This window comes from Vanessa atalanta, chromosome 23 (assembly GCF_905147765.1).
Source record: "Vanessa atalanta chromosome 23, ilVanAtal1.2, whole genome shotgun sequence".
NCBI lineage: Eukaryota > Metazoa > Arthropoda > Insecta > Lepidoptera > Nymphalidae > Vanessa > Vanessa atalanta.
This window is the reverse complement of record NC_061893.1, coordinates 5,708,111-5,723,416: the sequence shown is the minus strand read 5'-3', so window position 1 is coordinate 5,723,416 and position 15,306 is coordinate 5,708,111. Positions and strand designations below refer to the sequence as shown.

The window sequence follows — 15,306 nt, the reverse complement described above, 5'->3', positions numbered from 1 at the left end:
CTAACAGCGCTTCTTCTTGCATGCAGGCAAAAACGTGGATGAAAACTTGTAGTAAATATAATACGCTAATAAGTTAGCATCTTGCATAATGACTCTTCAAAACAATAAATTTTAATGCTGTGAATTTGTAAACAGCGTGCTTATTAACAGTGGAAAGCAACGCATGAATCATAATAATTACTGAGTTTATAATTATTGTTACGCGTATGTGCTTTTCAATTTAGAAAGCACTCATTCGAATTTAATTTATAAAATGATTTGATAGAAGTAGATTCATTGTGTCTTAACGCATTTAATTTCTGTCTTTGAATTTGGAATAATATTATTTTATAACAGAAAGGGGAATCAATAAATAAGCCCCAATATTTTAATTGACCTTCTCCTCAAAGGGAGAGGAGGCCTTTAGCCCAGCAGTGGGAAAATTTACAGGATGCTAATGCTAAAAAAAAAAAATAATTGATAAATCCTGCAATCATTGTCAGTTTAAAAATTTAAAATAAAGCTACGCGACTGGTTCGGTTGGTTGATAAATGTTTTTACTTGGTAACAGAGTTTCTTGATACAAAGAAAGATATAAAAATTTAGTTATGTATTACTGTTATGTTATTGATATTATAAATGTTGTCCCAAATAATTGATTTAATTTTTAATTCTCTGTAGGTACATATATATCATTGGATTCATAAATCGTTGGATTTTATTAAATGATGAAAGTGATGTAATTATTAATTTTAAATAATTACTAATCATATTTGTATCTCATATTGTCTTCGACTAATCATGTATATGTATTAAACATTTTGTATTAATGTGTATCATGTCTAATGCAAACAAACAATTATTGTTATTATAATTATAAAACATCAAATCGCTTATCATTTTCAGAAATTCATATGTAGGTATGGTATTCTGAAGCTAGACCAGAGGTTGGTACACAAATAGATAATATTAATACTTAGTGTTTTCGTCGTTTTTTCTCTTTTATGATTATATTTTCTTTTCATGAACATTATCTACACTTAGGATTTAGAAAAAAAAAACAAAAAATCGATATTGTTTTAGGTTTTTAAATTACTCGGTGATTTTTTATTTCGATATTTTAGTTTGATTAAAATACGACCTTTATATCAAGTGCGAAAATTATTATTTTCAAATTAATTGTGAGTGTGTGTTATATAATAGAAAGTAGTCAAGATTTATCTACAATTGTTAGGAGGATATGTTTTAACAAAGTGTGGCTAAAACTACGTACTTGAGTATGTACGTAATTAAGTATTTTGAAACATATTGGCACATTGAGTTAAGCGCCTTTGCCTACTATAACAAAAAAAAGACTAGCACTCGAGTTAAATTGAGATGTTCACATAAATGATTAAGGCGAGCGGAAATCATGCGAGCAGAAGGCGTGTTCCTCGTCATTTGTGCAGACTTAACCGTGCTAGACCTATTAATAACTAACGCCTATTATAACTTTTTTTTTTAATTTATATCTCATCTTTAAACACTTTCTTATGAGAGTAAAATTTAAAGGTTATAATCTGAGAACTGTACGTGAAACAATAAATATTTAAAAATGCAACTTTTAATTTTTTTGAGAATATAATTTTTTAAGAAAAGGCGAGAAAGTCTAGTCTTTATATCTAATAAAGTCAAAATCTTATTCGAAAATCTAGAATGCAAAGCCGAACAAACACTACTAAATATGATGATGATATAATAGGGAAGGAAAGTATCGTAAGGAAATTTTAAATTAAATATACGCATACATTTAATTGAAAATAGCGCGTTACCCTCGAACAATACCGCCATTTTATGCTAGGATCACCTAATAAGCGTTTTATTTCTGGCGTATTATCGTCCAGATGGAAAACTATAAAGCACCATAGACTTCATCAATGTGTAGGTGGCCACATCGTGCACATCCTCCACCATCTGGAAGCAGGCGTTCAAGCCTACTCGCTGAGGCTAACAATCCAGCAGTAAGCTGACGCAAGTGCTCTGAGGATATCAAGTGGCTGTCGTAAACGAGGCATAGCATCAATCATTTGTAGCATTCTTCATGACTTATATTTTCATTTTGTACGCATGCTCGTGTATAAGGAAATCCTCTAGAAAGAAAGTCCTCTGCTAGTGGACCGATTTTACACATGCAATTGATCGCTCTTATAGATCATGTTATTGTATCGTAAAATTCTAAGAAAAAATAAAATGATAAGCAAAGAAATCTATTAGATATTGAAAATTTCAAATACCTACATAAAACGTATTGGAAACTTTTTATATTGCATTGTCGAATGTATATCTTGAACGAATGAACCGTTGTTTTATTTGGGCTTCTATTTCAATACCAGTTGTACAAAATTGTACAAAATAATTATAGAAATAGGTCGAGTTGTATACCCCCCAGTCCGGACCCGACCGAGGTTCTAGTCGATATTTTCCCCAATCATTTACATTCATCATGTCATCACAGTCGACGTTACCGCGGCCGATGTCACCAAGCGACAATGAAGTCATCCGACATGGCTAATCACTTGTATTGTAACGCTGCAGATGTTTTACAGACTACGGTGACCATAGTTTTGCGATATGTTGGAAAAAATTAATCATCCCATTTTTGCTAAGTTGTTTTTCCTTTGTACGAATAATCCAGTCTTTAACTAACTAGAAGATAAATATAATAGCATAAAATGGCAAATAAAATTAAATATACCTATTAAGTAATATCAAAGCTAAATATATTTTTCACCATTAAAATCAATTTATTTACTTATTTTTGTGTATATTTAATAGTAAACTCGTGATCGATTTCGGTCAAGACTGCTGCTGATAGCTTATTAGTGTGTGGACAAATATAATATCACTAGACGAAAACCCGGCTTCGCTCGGGTAAATAAATAACACTAAACAAATACGGCTTATCCTTTTCTTTTCATACAACACACCGCATCTTCATGTCATTAAATATTATGGATTTAATATCGCAATAACAAAAATCGAAATTTTGCGGATAGATGTTGTCGACTAAAAATCATTATTTGCTAACGATCTATAATTGTGGATAAGTTTCGATCGGGTGTATAGTGGACCTGCACGAAATTATAACAATCCGTTGGTAAGGCAAATCCGACACGAGCGGAAAGTGTTATAAACAATAAAATAAGTATTTTTTTCTTTATGGCATTGGTTGGCGGACGAGCATATGGGTCACTGTTATTTGGCAGTAGAATATCTGATGAGTGGGTGGTACCTACCCAGACGGGCTTACACAAAGCCCTTCCACCAAGGAAAGTCTAAGTCTTAAGATTAATTAAATTTAGGAAAAACAAGCTTCCGTCGAAACTTTGATGAAATTATCTGTGCACTATTGGCACAGCTCAAAGCCACTGAACATAGAACGGAAATGAATTAAAATATAGAAATCTTGGTCACTCTAACGAACAATATGAGCCCATTTAATTATCTGTGACCGATGTACTTGAGTTTATTTAGTGTCACCATTCATGCCTCGGTGATGGATAGATGATAATCGGGCCCTCAATCAGAGCAAATGAATGCGTAATGATTTTTGATGACTGACTTTTACGCTAATAAGAATTACGCTAAATATATCATTACAATTCGTATGCGTGAGAATATCGAAAATGTTTAAAAGTCCTTTATCCCTTTAATATAAATAATAATAATAAATGCGAAAGTAACTCTGTATGTTTTGAGGTAAAACTACTGAATAGATTTCTATGAAATTTGGTATGATGTGACGTCGCTGGTTCAGTTACGACCGAATAACTTAATATACACATAAATGAGGAGACGTTTTATTTTGTAATGTCAAATTTAAAAAAACGACAAAATAATTTTCAATTTCATGGTCTTTAGGTGTTGGTTTATTTATTTATATCTGTGGTTTGTGAGAAATATTTTTTTAGGTTAATGTTTTTAAATTTAATTGGTAGGTATAGGTATAAAACAAAATGTTGCAACATTTTTTTTAAATACATTTCATAAATGGCTAGTTCAGATGATTCAACTACTTAACCACTTGTTGCCATTTCTTTGTTGTTTACAGTGCAGGTAGATTTTAAATTGGGTAAATATAACAAACGCTAATTTTAACACAGTAACTTGAAAACAAAGTTTAAATATCGAACCAAACGTCTTTATCCGAAAGTCAACACGTCATTTCAAATAAATATATTAAATGGAACTACCTTTTAGCGCCTCTGTATTTGGACTCAATTTCGAACCCTTTATATTTTTAAAACAAACGTTTGCCATAGCTGCTTTGAGATTTATTGTCTGAGACTTAAGGCTTAAATTACGGTAAAAACGTGACAATTATAAGTTGGTTTCTTAGTCATCTGTCATCAACGGGTGTCACATTAAAGGTCTTTTAAAGTACACAAAGAATTCCGGTACCTTTTTAATCAAGGACGGTATTCTATTTTAACGAGGATAAAAAATAAAATGTGTTCCAATGCTAGTTGCATATGAAGGCTTTTTGACTGCACACTAAGAAAACAAACAATGTACAATGTTTTATTAATTCTAGTATTACTTTCGGTGTCGTATAGACGAAATTTTAGAAATATTCGATCAATAATGTTGTGGACATCTTAAATGTATCAATGAGGTGTAAATTGACAACCAAATAGAATGTAATAGATGAATGTCTAGTCGGACGTGAGTTGATGACATCTTTATACCTGTAAAAGGATTTGTTATCTATTATAACAGAATACCATTCGTATGTTAGAGGAACATCTTAGAAAAAAATATTCACCAAATAGTGCCTGGTTACCCTACAACTTTGGATGTACGTTTTGTTCTGGTTTGAAGTTTGAGTTAGCTAATATACTTATATTAGTTACAACTTCAGATACAAGGGACATAACATCTTTCGTAAATTCGAGGTTTATTTATCTTCGTTTCTTCTTCGACTGAAGTAGGCTTTAAGTCGCTGTTTTGTTTAGGCGGAATTGGAGCTTTGTTAATTTCTGTCTAATACATATCATCATTGTGATCTTCAACCAAATGTGTAACCAACTTTATAGTAATAGAACAACAAAGGAACAGACAGTTACTTTAGTGTACCTGTGTATTAATCCAGACAAAAACTAGTTCAAGTAATCTAAACTCACTTTTAGTGAAAAGTTTCAAACACTTCTAGTTTCTCATTTAAGAACTAAATCCGACTAAAATGTTGCACTTCTTAAACGTTTACGTTTTATGGGTGAGAATAACAATGTAAATACGGTTCATAAAACCAAACGTTTTTAACGTCATGCTTTTCGGTTTATCTTATTAAATATTTTCTGGAAAATGACGTCATAACGAGCATTAATGAAACGACACTCATCAACATCCAAAAACACAATTACGTGAAAGACAAGGTTAAGAATGAACTTTTTTTTGTTCTGCGATCACTTTATACACTTTTGTGAATTAACTGTTGTTATAATCAAGTTATATTTGTAATATATATTGTTAGCAATTTTTAAATGTTATTTAAATAAGACAGATGCGCTTGCACTCGGTAACACTCGATCATCTTTGCAGATAGACATTGCCACTACAAGAATTACAAACCGAATACGAACCGAATACCAATCCCTCACTAGCTATGTAATCTAAGCTGTTAAAGCCATTTATATTACACTGGCTCACTTAAAATATAAACTCGAAAACCGCAACATAAATATGTTTGCTGGTAGAATAACCAATGGGTGGGTGGTACCCACCCAGGAGGTCCTGCCCAAAACCCTATCACCGATTAAAATATATAATTATAACTCAGTTCTTTCGATGAGAGAAAACGTTTTTACTTACACGAACGGTACAAGGAAGAGGTGGCATTAAAATACATATATACATATATAGGTATACAAAGTTATAATACTTTGCCTAAAAATGACACCTAGTGGTGATTATTGAGACAATGTTCTGTCTTCTTCTAACGAATGAAAAATCAAAGAAGAGCGAAAGAAAGAAAAGTCTGTATTGAAATAAAGTAAAGCTGTATATCAAAGTATTTATTAATCAAAATCGCTTCCGACTATAATATATTAAGAGGAAAAGTTATGATCATTATGAAAGCGTACAGGCTACAAATTAAATTAAACCAATATCCGAATGTATTCATATTCATTTGCGTTCTCTCATAACAAAGCGCTGTTTTAGGAGTCGAATCGGACGATTAGCGGTGGCTGTGTCGCTTCTCTCATTACTGCGCCCTAATTGCGCTGCAATACGCATTTCAAACGTGCCGACTGCTTTCATCTTGCCGACCTGTGGAAGACATCAGAGTATACGAGCGGCAGCGGGTAACTTGCATATACATATATATTTCAATTTAAATACTTATTCTATAAATAATTAGTGACTACAAAACGATTGGGTGAATATTAAAATTAATAATAAATTAGATGAAATTACAGTATAAAACGAATACATTTCATCAGAAATTACTTTTTTTATTACACATTATTGTAACAAATAGGTCTATTATTTATTAAGTGATCTAAAAAAAATTTTAATGCTTTATTTTTATAATAAGAAAAACCGCCGACAGATGTCCATTATATTGCTATATTGTACCGTCTACCATATTGTATCATATACTAAAACATTCGTAAGGCTAACCATAACGATTTGTCGTTTTTTTAGTTAGACTATTCAAATAACATCACTTCATTTATTGATATAAATAAACATAGACTTTTAAAAACAGCAAACATTTTTGCACAATCCAAAATAAAAAAATATGATATATAAGAATCTGATAAGAGAATATAAATTAGAATTGACTCGAACGTGCCCAAAATAAGTTTACAAAGTCACAACAAAATCGCTATTCCTGCAATACATAAATCTAATTCTTAAATCAAGTTACAAAGTTATTGAATAACATAATCCTATTTTAAATGCTATCCTCGTTACCCAGCAATAAGAGCGATTATCGCTTATAAATAATCGAGGCAAGGTACAGACAACCGAATGTATAATTTTGTTAAAATTTCGAGTAATTGTTTTTATTCATTTATTGGTTCCCATATAGATTGAAAGGTGAGTTTAATGGGCTCTCTATTAGCAGAGCGAGCCTTATCATCGAGTTATAGGATCGTACTAATTTTATTGCTATAATTCAGTTCTTAACTTTATTAGTTAGATAGTTGAGTTGAAAATAAATTAATTTGGCTACGATATCCTGGTTTTATGGAGATCAATTCATCTTCTGTATATTATAGCTATTTTATATAACAATGTTAATTATTGTTCGTTTATTGCTTTGATTTAAATGATTTGTCTCTTTAATTGTTTCAAAATATTCTGGTCAATGGTGGATTTACTAATACCATAACTCACTACCATATTATGAAATAAGTATCAATTTTAAAATGTTTTAATTAATACTGTTACTATTTGATACCTATTTAAGTAGATTTTAGAATGGATACCAATATTATGCATGAAAAGATAGAGTTACTTTCAAACTCTGCTGAACACTTCACGTTTAAACCGCTGAACCGACCGAACCGAAAGGTATGGAGATAGTTTGAGTCCCAGGTAAAGGTAAAAGGACATGGCTACTTTTTTAATTCACTCCACGAAGAGTGCGTGAATGGGAGCTGACTTTTGGTGTGACGGTAACGTTTTTTTTTTATGTTGTAATCAACAGCTTCAGCTAGTAGGTACTCGCTATAATTTGCTATCAAAGATATTGTAGTAAATGTCATTTTTATCGTTCTCGATGCATATTTCATTAAACACATTAACACTAACAAGGTATTACATCAGTTGGGATTTGGTAATGCCTATTAAGAGTACATCAGATGTGCCATTGATCTGAATCAGGGATCTTAAATAAGGGCAAGGTTTGTTTTTGAACGAGATCTTTATTTGTGAACGACGCAATGTGTCGAATATTTTATTAAAAAATTTAACATGTGAATTAAATATCAAACCCGATATAACATGTTTCGAATATTTAATTAAATATTTTAAGATGAAAAATTAGAATACAAAAATTGACAAATCTGTACTCAGAGTATTTATTTGTTGTTCCAAAGGAATGTTACAACATTCACTTAACGCAACAAACTGGTTAACTTATAATAATAATTTAACATTTATATTAAGCGTACAGAGACAGCAATTTAATCATACATAATTCAGTTTCTTTTATAAGGTAGTAACAACCATTGACAGACATTTACAAATTCATCAATTACTTACATATTGTTTTATCTTGTAAACAGTTCCCTAATTGTAATTTGACCTTTCATAATTTCAGTGCTCAATAGTTTCCATGAAATATCTCTATTTCAGAGATGGTTCACAAGACCACCGCGAAGTCATTGTGATCGTGATGAGATACAAACATTAAGACTGTGCCTGCGCGGTACAGTCGGCGAAAATTTACTTATTCAGATTACCGAAACCAAATGTTTTAATTTTTTTATACATGTGCTTAAAGTCACAAAATTTAATCTTATATCTATAATAAAATTAATGTTGCTACCCGTATATTTAGATTTTTTTGAGGTTAATAGACTTCAATGACCGATTAGCTTGATAATATACAGATTGATTATACAGTCCGCTTTGTTGTAACTCGCTACTAGATGGCGCTGTACGACATCACCTTCTATAGCTAACATTTCACCAAACACCATGACATTTAGTGTATATATCACATGCAAGATAATTTATAACGTGTTTAGCTCGTATATGTACCACATAGATTAATATACGTATTCAATTAGGCCGCTTAACATACCTACCTATAATATACTTGGAAGCTAAAGTGATACGTTTCTGTAAAATAAACTGCCAGAATAGTTTTCCATAGTCAAAGGTACACTTTTATACAAATCTTAGGAACCTTATTAAAAATTACTGTGTATTATAACATTTGTTATATATAGGTACTACCAATATCAATTTGTTAATATACAAGAAAAAGTAGCTTTACATAATAAAGCTAACGGAGAAGCGCAAAAAACACTATACCTAGGAATAATTTAATTGAAACAATTTATCATTTTTTATCATAAGATTTATATTTGAATTAAAAATAAAAATGGTGACAGTAGATTTCGATTGCTATTAAATATTTCGAAGCTCTTCGTATCGCCGAAATAGCTCAGTTGGGAGAGCGTTAGACTGAAGATCTAAAGGTCCCTGGTTCGATCCCGGGTTTCGGCAGTTCTTTTTACTCAAACTTTTTGTTAAAACTAGGTTTTTTTTCTATCTTAATTTTCTACTGATTTGGCCACACCTGTTGTAAAATTAATAAATCTGCCCAAAGAATCAACGAGAAAATAATTTAAATATGGTTCTTTTTATTTATAAATACAAATTTACGTTTAAAAATATAAAATTAATTTTATTTAAAATATTCAGCAATGTAATATTTTTTTTTTTCTTATAAAAATGTATTGCAATCAATAACAACATATTTATCAGTAACTTATTGAATCATTACCTTAATATAAGGTACTTATAGTTATAGCTAAACAGCACACCATTCAATATAATATAAAAACTGTAATTACTTACTTATATACAGTAATTTTATAGTTTATTATTATTATTAAAGGAAATTCAAATATTAAAGTCCCTGACTGTTGAGGTAGACAAAACCCAGCATGACAGAAGTCTTACATTTTGACTACTCACTAGATGTTTATTTTGCATTTAATATGGTCACGATCATAGAATACATTTTAAGTGCTTTATGTAAAAATATAAATACTTAAGTAGTATATAGAAACTTTATAAAAAGTTATGCCGAAACCCGGGATCGAACCAGGGACCTTTAGATCTTCAGTCTAACGCTCTCCCAACTGAGCTATTTCGGCGATATTGGTAAACTTGAAAAGAGAAGTTTTATAAGGCTTTAAATAAATTCCTATAACAAAAATCTTTTGGAGTCATATCATGTTAAGCATAGCATTCACAAACCTTGCCACTCACTAGCAATTATCGTTCCTATTTAATTATATAATTTGTAAGGAGGCACTTAATTGTAATTAAAATCCTAAGGTACTTAATAGTTATTGATAAATGAAAATTCTTATACTGCTAAGTGAGGGATCGGCCAACATTTGAACTTAACACAGACTTTAGTGAGTTTTGTGTTCGAGTTATTTTTAATTTTTACTGAATTTACTGTTATTTTTGAAGGCACATTTTTTTATTTATAAATAACGTTACACACATTAAATTAGTTGCACCTCATAAGATCTTACAAATTATGTAGTCTAAATGAGCAACGAAATAAGCTTAGACATACATCGATCAATATTAAAAATGTTTGTTTACCTATTGTACAACATAATTCGAAGCCGACTGTACAAAATGTGACTACTAGGTATTCATTAGAACTGAAAGCGGGTTCAGTGTGAGAAAACTGTGGGTGGTATTTTTGATCTCTTAACATCACGTCCTCTTATTGCTAGCTGCTTGAGTGCACTTAGCCTATGTAAAAAATACATGATTTGGGATAATATATAGCGAGAAGTTTTGGACACATAACGTAAAGTGTTTAATAGCTGAAAGACAGATGAGCCAATAGTTTATCATACTAAGTACTTATTGAAGCCCATGTCCCTTGTACTGTATGAAATATTAAAAACCATTGTAAATTTAAAGAACTATGTTAAAGTAAGTTATGTACACTGTTATCTTTATTACACTGGCTTACTCTCCATTCGAACATTTTTTTTTTTAGTTAAGTAACTGTAAATACTGAGTGGCTAATGAGTTTTCACTACTCAAATAGGCTCGTACACACACGGGTCTTCCGTCAATAAATTGTATGTATTATGTAGCATTAAAAGTGTTTTTTTTTTGTTATTTAAACTTAGGTCTGTGGATAGTATTAATCATTTATTTATTCATTCAGTGCAGTCCTTACTTAAAGGTAAACGACACGTGCATAACAAAATCTTAATGATACAAAACAATTAAAAAATAAAATATAATAAATAATTAATGGTAAGAAATATTAAAAAGTTATAGTTTCGTTTTTTCGTTAGAACAGTAGTAAGAATGCTCCAATTCCTCCTTGAATCGTGATTCCGACTAATTGCTTAAAAAAGAGGGAACAACACTACGTTCAATATGTACAAATATATTGTTTTTACAAACATAATCCATTTGCATCTTTAATATATCTTCTTATTATGAAATGCCAAAGCTTTTGACATTCGTAACTAGTTTAGCAATCCAAAGTAAGATAATTTTGTTGTATTCAATTGTAACCCTTATTTTAATTATATAAAGCACATTTTAGAATATCTTCTTCAAAATACACGAGGGTGGATTATGAGAGTGTTAATAAAACATCCATCATATGCATTGTGACGGACTGTGTGGTCCATTCATACAATTAGTATGGCGGTATTCTATCAAAGAGTTTACAATCATGGAATGTTTGAGAGAAAATATTATAAAATCTCTTTATTCCTTATTAAAATAAAAAAAACATCGACTAAATACATAAAAGGATTCCGAATATTAAGCATTACGCTTTAGTGCCTGTGCCTTGTATTTTGATAAACATTGTACAGATACTTAAAAAAATAATAATTGTATTTTTGTTTGTTAGAATGATAAAAAAGAACGCTGTACCTTCATTTTCATTGGCGGTAATTTATTCAGATATATTTTTATAAGAACTAAGTATATTACTTATATAAAAAGGCAAAGACGGAACAGTTCAGTATTTACCTTTTTATCCTCTGTTTGTCAATCTGTATTTTTTTATTATTTGTAAGCTTAAGTGTAATTTGAAACATGCATATCTATATAAATGGAAATATAGAAAGAGTATGGTCATATTGGTAAATAAGAGTTATATTCCTATATTAATACGAAATTTCGTAAAATTTTGACTACATCACTACCTATCGGTTCCTAACAAAGATGCAAAATTAATCCATTGTGTGAATTGCTTAAGTAGTTCAGATTTTACAGGATCACTACCAGACACAGTAATAAAGATAAATTTTATTATTAGCTTAGCGAGTAGAGCTTCATGATTTAATAAAACTTCTCATATAATTGAATTAATCTTGATATACAATGTAGGAATTAGAAATAAAAAGAATTATTCATAAATAAAAAAAAAAAACAAAAATAATTCATACTCGTCATCTACTTTAAGTCTACTGCAATCTAGAACGCTTTCAGCTTAAACAAGATTGTGATAACAACTATATTTTACAATCAACAAACATACAACACAATACAACAAAATAAACTTAAAAAACTAACGAAATTGAACTCATTGGAAATATATCTACAAACAATTTTATTTGATAGCTATAAATCCATCCATACTGACTTAGTGGTATTAATAACTAAATAGACACAGATAATCGTTTCACCTTTTAATGGGTAATAACTAAATTAGAACAAAGCTACATTAGCGTTACCAATCCAAATTGATATTTCAAAACGGCTAATAGATACATAATAGCGAAACCGGCGTACTACTAAATAACCTTACATTTTCCACCAGTTTAATAGACCTCTAAAATTATAACGAAACCTACTCTTTATATCTTAATACCAATTTTAGCTAAATCATTTCATTGAAATATGAACTTTATTTGTATGGTTATAAAGTTTATGTTGCAGCAAAAATAAAGTAGTGGATATATCTATACAAAAGGCACGGCGGGTCATGAGATACTGGCAACAATCATCAAATAATTTCCATTAACGTTTATTTTCCATTGTATCAAAACGATACGGCAAAAACGATATAAAGTCGTCCAACATTTATTTCTACTAAGTAACTACATATACTCACGTTTTCACGTGCTTACAATTCAGATAATAATGGAGTTCTCATTCTTCCTTTACTTGTATATATAATATAAGGATTTCTCATACACAACATTGACTAACATATTTATCTGAATAATATATTAATAACGAAATGAGGAAAATGGCTCGCAAATAACCTATAGCTTTATACTAATTTGTAATAGATAAAAATAGTTCTTATGGGTTTACCTTAAAAGATACACATGTTATTGTGAACTTTTCTGAAGGAATTTTTATGACCTACGATTTTTTCATCGAGGAAAAATGGGAAAATTATTTTTGTGGCAAAGATCTAAGTATTATCATTGTTCAGCCATTTTGTACAAAATATTTACAAATAATATATACAAACTTCGTTTATCGCTATTTTTTAGTGAAAACTTTATTCAAATCTTTTGAAGCGCTTAGAAGAAGATAGAGGAGATACAAACAGAAACAGAAAGCAATCTTGTTTTATTTATACTAATACTTATTATAAATGCGACAGTAACTCTGTATCTCTGTCTGTTGCTTCTTTACGATCTAACCGCGAAACCGAATATGATAAAAATTGGTATGAAACAATCTTGAACTCTACTTTACTTGCCTAACATATAAAACTTTTGCCGGCGGTTTTTCCGAACCGATACGACTTGGGAACCTTCAAGAAAAGAGCATACTCTTTCCTGAAAGGCCGGCAACGCACCTGCAAGCCCCCCGGTGTTGCAGATGTCCATGGGCACTGGTAGTCACTTTCCATCAGGTGAGCCTCCTGCTCGTTTGCCACCTTTTGACATAAAAAAAAATAAAATAAAATAAAACGCGAGCGAAGTCGCGGGCAACAACTTGTTGATTGAAATTCTGACAAAAGAAATTTAATCTTATGTATGGAAATGATAACACATTACATGATATTTATTCTTATAAATTTATCTCGATTATATCTTTTAACATTATAGAGAACTTATGTAAGTGAAAATACCAATAAAAATTATAATAATTTAAATTAAAAATAGTCATGTTGATAATGAATGACGCACGCCGTCGATATTTACTCTCACAGCTAATGGAAACATGCAATAAGTCAGCCTATTACTGCAATGATATTACCCACAATTTCGTATCATATCAGTGCATGTGCGCTACACTATCATTAATGGTACCACCACCACCAGATACCATTATAGATAAAAAAACTATATGATATTAATTACATTATACTCGGTACTAAGTTTTTGTGATTGGGTTTGTTTATTAACTTTTTTGCTTGGATTTCGACTAAGTATCGTTGAAGGAATATTTTAGATTCATGTCGTAACTTATAACGAGGGCTCGAACAGGTTTAACATATACTCGATGGCTAACGATGCTTGTTAATTTATGTAATAAATTTTATTTTATAACTTCATTACATCATTGAAAAATTTATTAGATAAGGCATTTTAATCTAGCCGACATTACTTATACAAAATCATAAGGACGACTATTATATAATAAACCTTCACGGATTGTGAACTATAAAAAAAATGTAAACATTTTCGTTAGTTTTATATTATTTCGGTTCGGTTAGCGTTTTTATTATAATTTAACAAAAACGTGCCCTTTATGTTGGACATTTATATTCTTTCCAATCTGGCTAGATTTATTATAAACTAACGATCCTTACAATTATGCGGTAACATGTACACTTTAGGTAAAGCCAAGCTCTTAAAACAAACGCTCATCTATATGCTATAAATTATGCTTATTCTGTATTTAATTTTTATATTAAGTGTATGTATTTTGGAGGATATAACAAGTGCCTGTTTACTTTCAGTCAGATCTTACTCTAACTGTAAGATTGTCATTCAATCGGAAAAGCAATACGAGGAATTAATATTTAGTGGTGGAATAACGGTTGCTTACTAGAACCCCAAAACCCTTTAGGTCTTGGTACTTACCACCCTACTGCCAAACAATAATACTTTGTATTGTTGTGTTCCGGTTTGAAGGGTGAGTGAGTCAGTGTCACTACGGCACAAGGGACATAAAATCTTAGATCCCAAGGTTAGTTGCGCATTGGTGTGATGTGAGCAATTTTTCTTCTTCCAGCGCCAATGACTATGGGCGGTGGTGACCACCTTAACATCTGATGGTCCATTTGCCTGTCCACCTACCTATTAAATCAATAAAAAAACTATATTAATATTAGAGTTAGTAGAACTCTATTTTTACAACAAATATCTTGATAAGGGGCATACGAATATTAATATAGTTCCATTTGTAAAACGACATGTTCAAATAAGACATTAATATAGTTTCTAACAATAAATGCTAAGGGTTCATGTTTGTAACGCGTCGATGTATTTTTAATGGTGGGTAGTCGTAAATCAGCGCACGCGCACGTCGCGCATTGCTGCCGCCTGATGGACGCGATGCTAAACTGTGCACTGCACTTTGATTACGCGTACATAGATTAAATAGTGAGTATGACTGCTACGGTCAACA

General features: G+C 30.8%; 2 non-coding genes across 2 annotated transcripts; one reads left to right on the top strand and one right to left on the bottom strand.

Moving 5' to 3' along the window:
* The first annotated feature begins 9,134 nt into the window (after positions 1 to 9,134).
* Trnaf-gaa lies at positions 9,135 to 9,207 on the top strand. The gene has a single exon. It is a non-coding gene; the product is annotated as a tRNA-Phe (tRNA).
* A 583-nt stretch (positions 9,208 to 9,790) lies between these two features.
* Trnaf-gaa lies at positions 9,791 to 9,863 on the bottom strand. The gene has a single exon. It is a non-coding gene; the product is annotated as a tRNA-Phe (tRNA).
* Between the last annotated feature and the right edge of the window lie 5,443 nt (positions 9,864 to 15,306).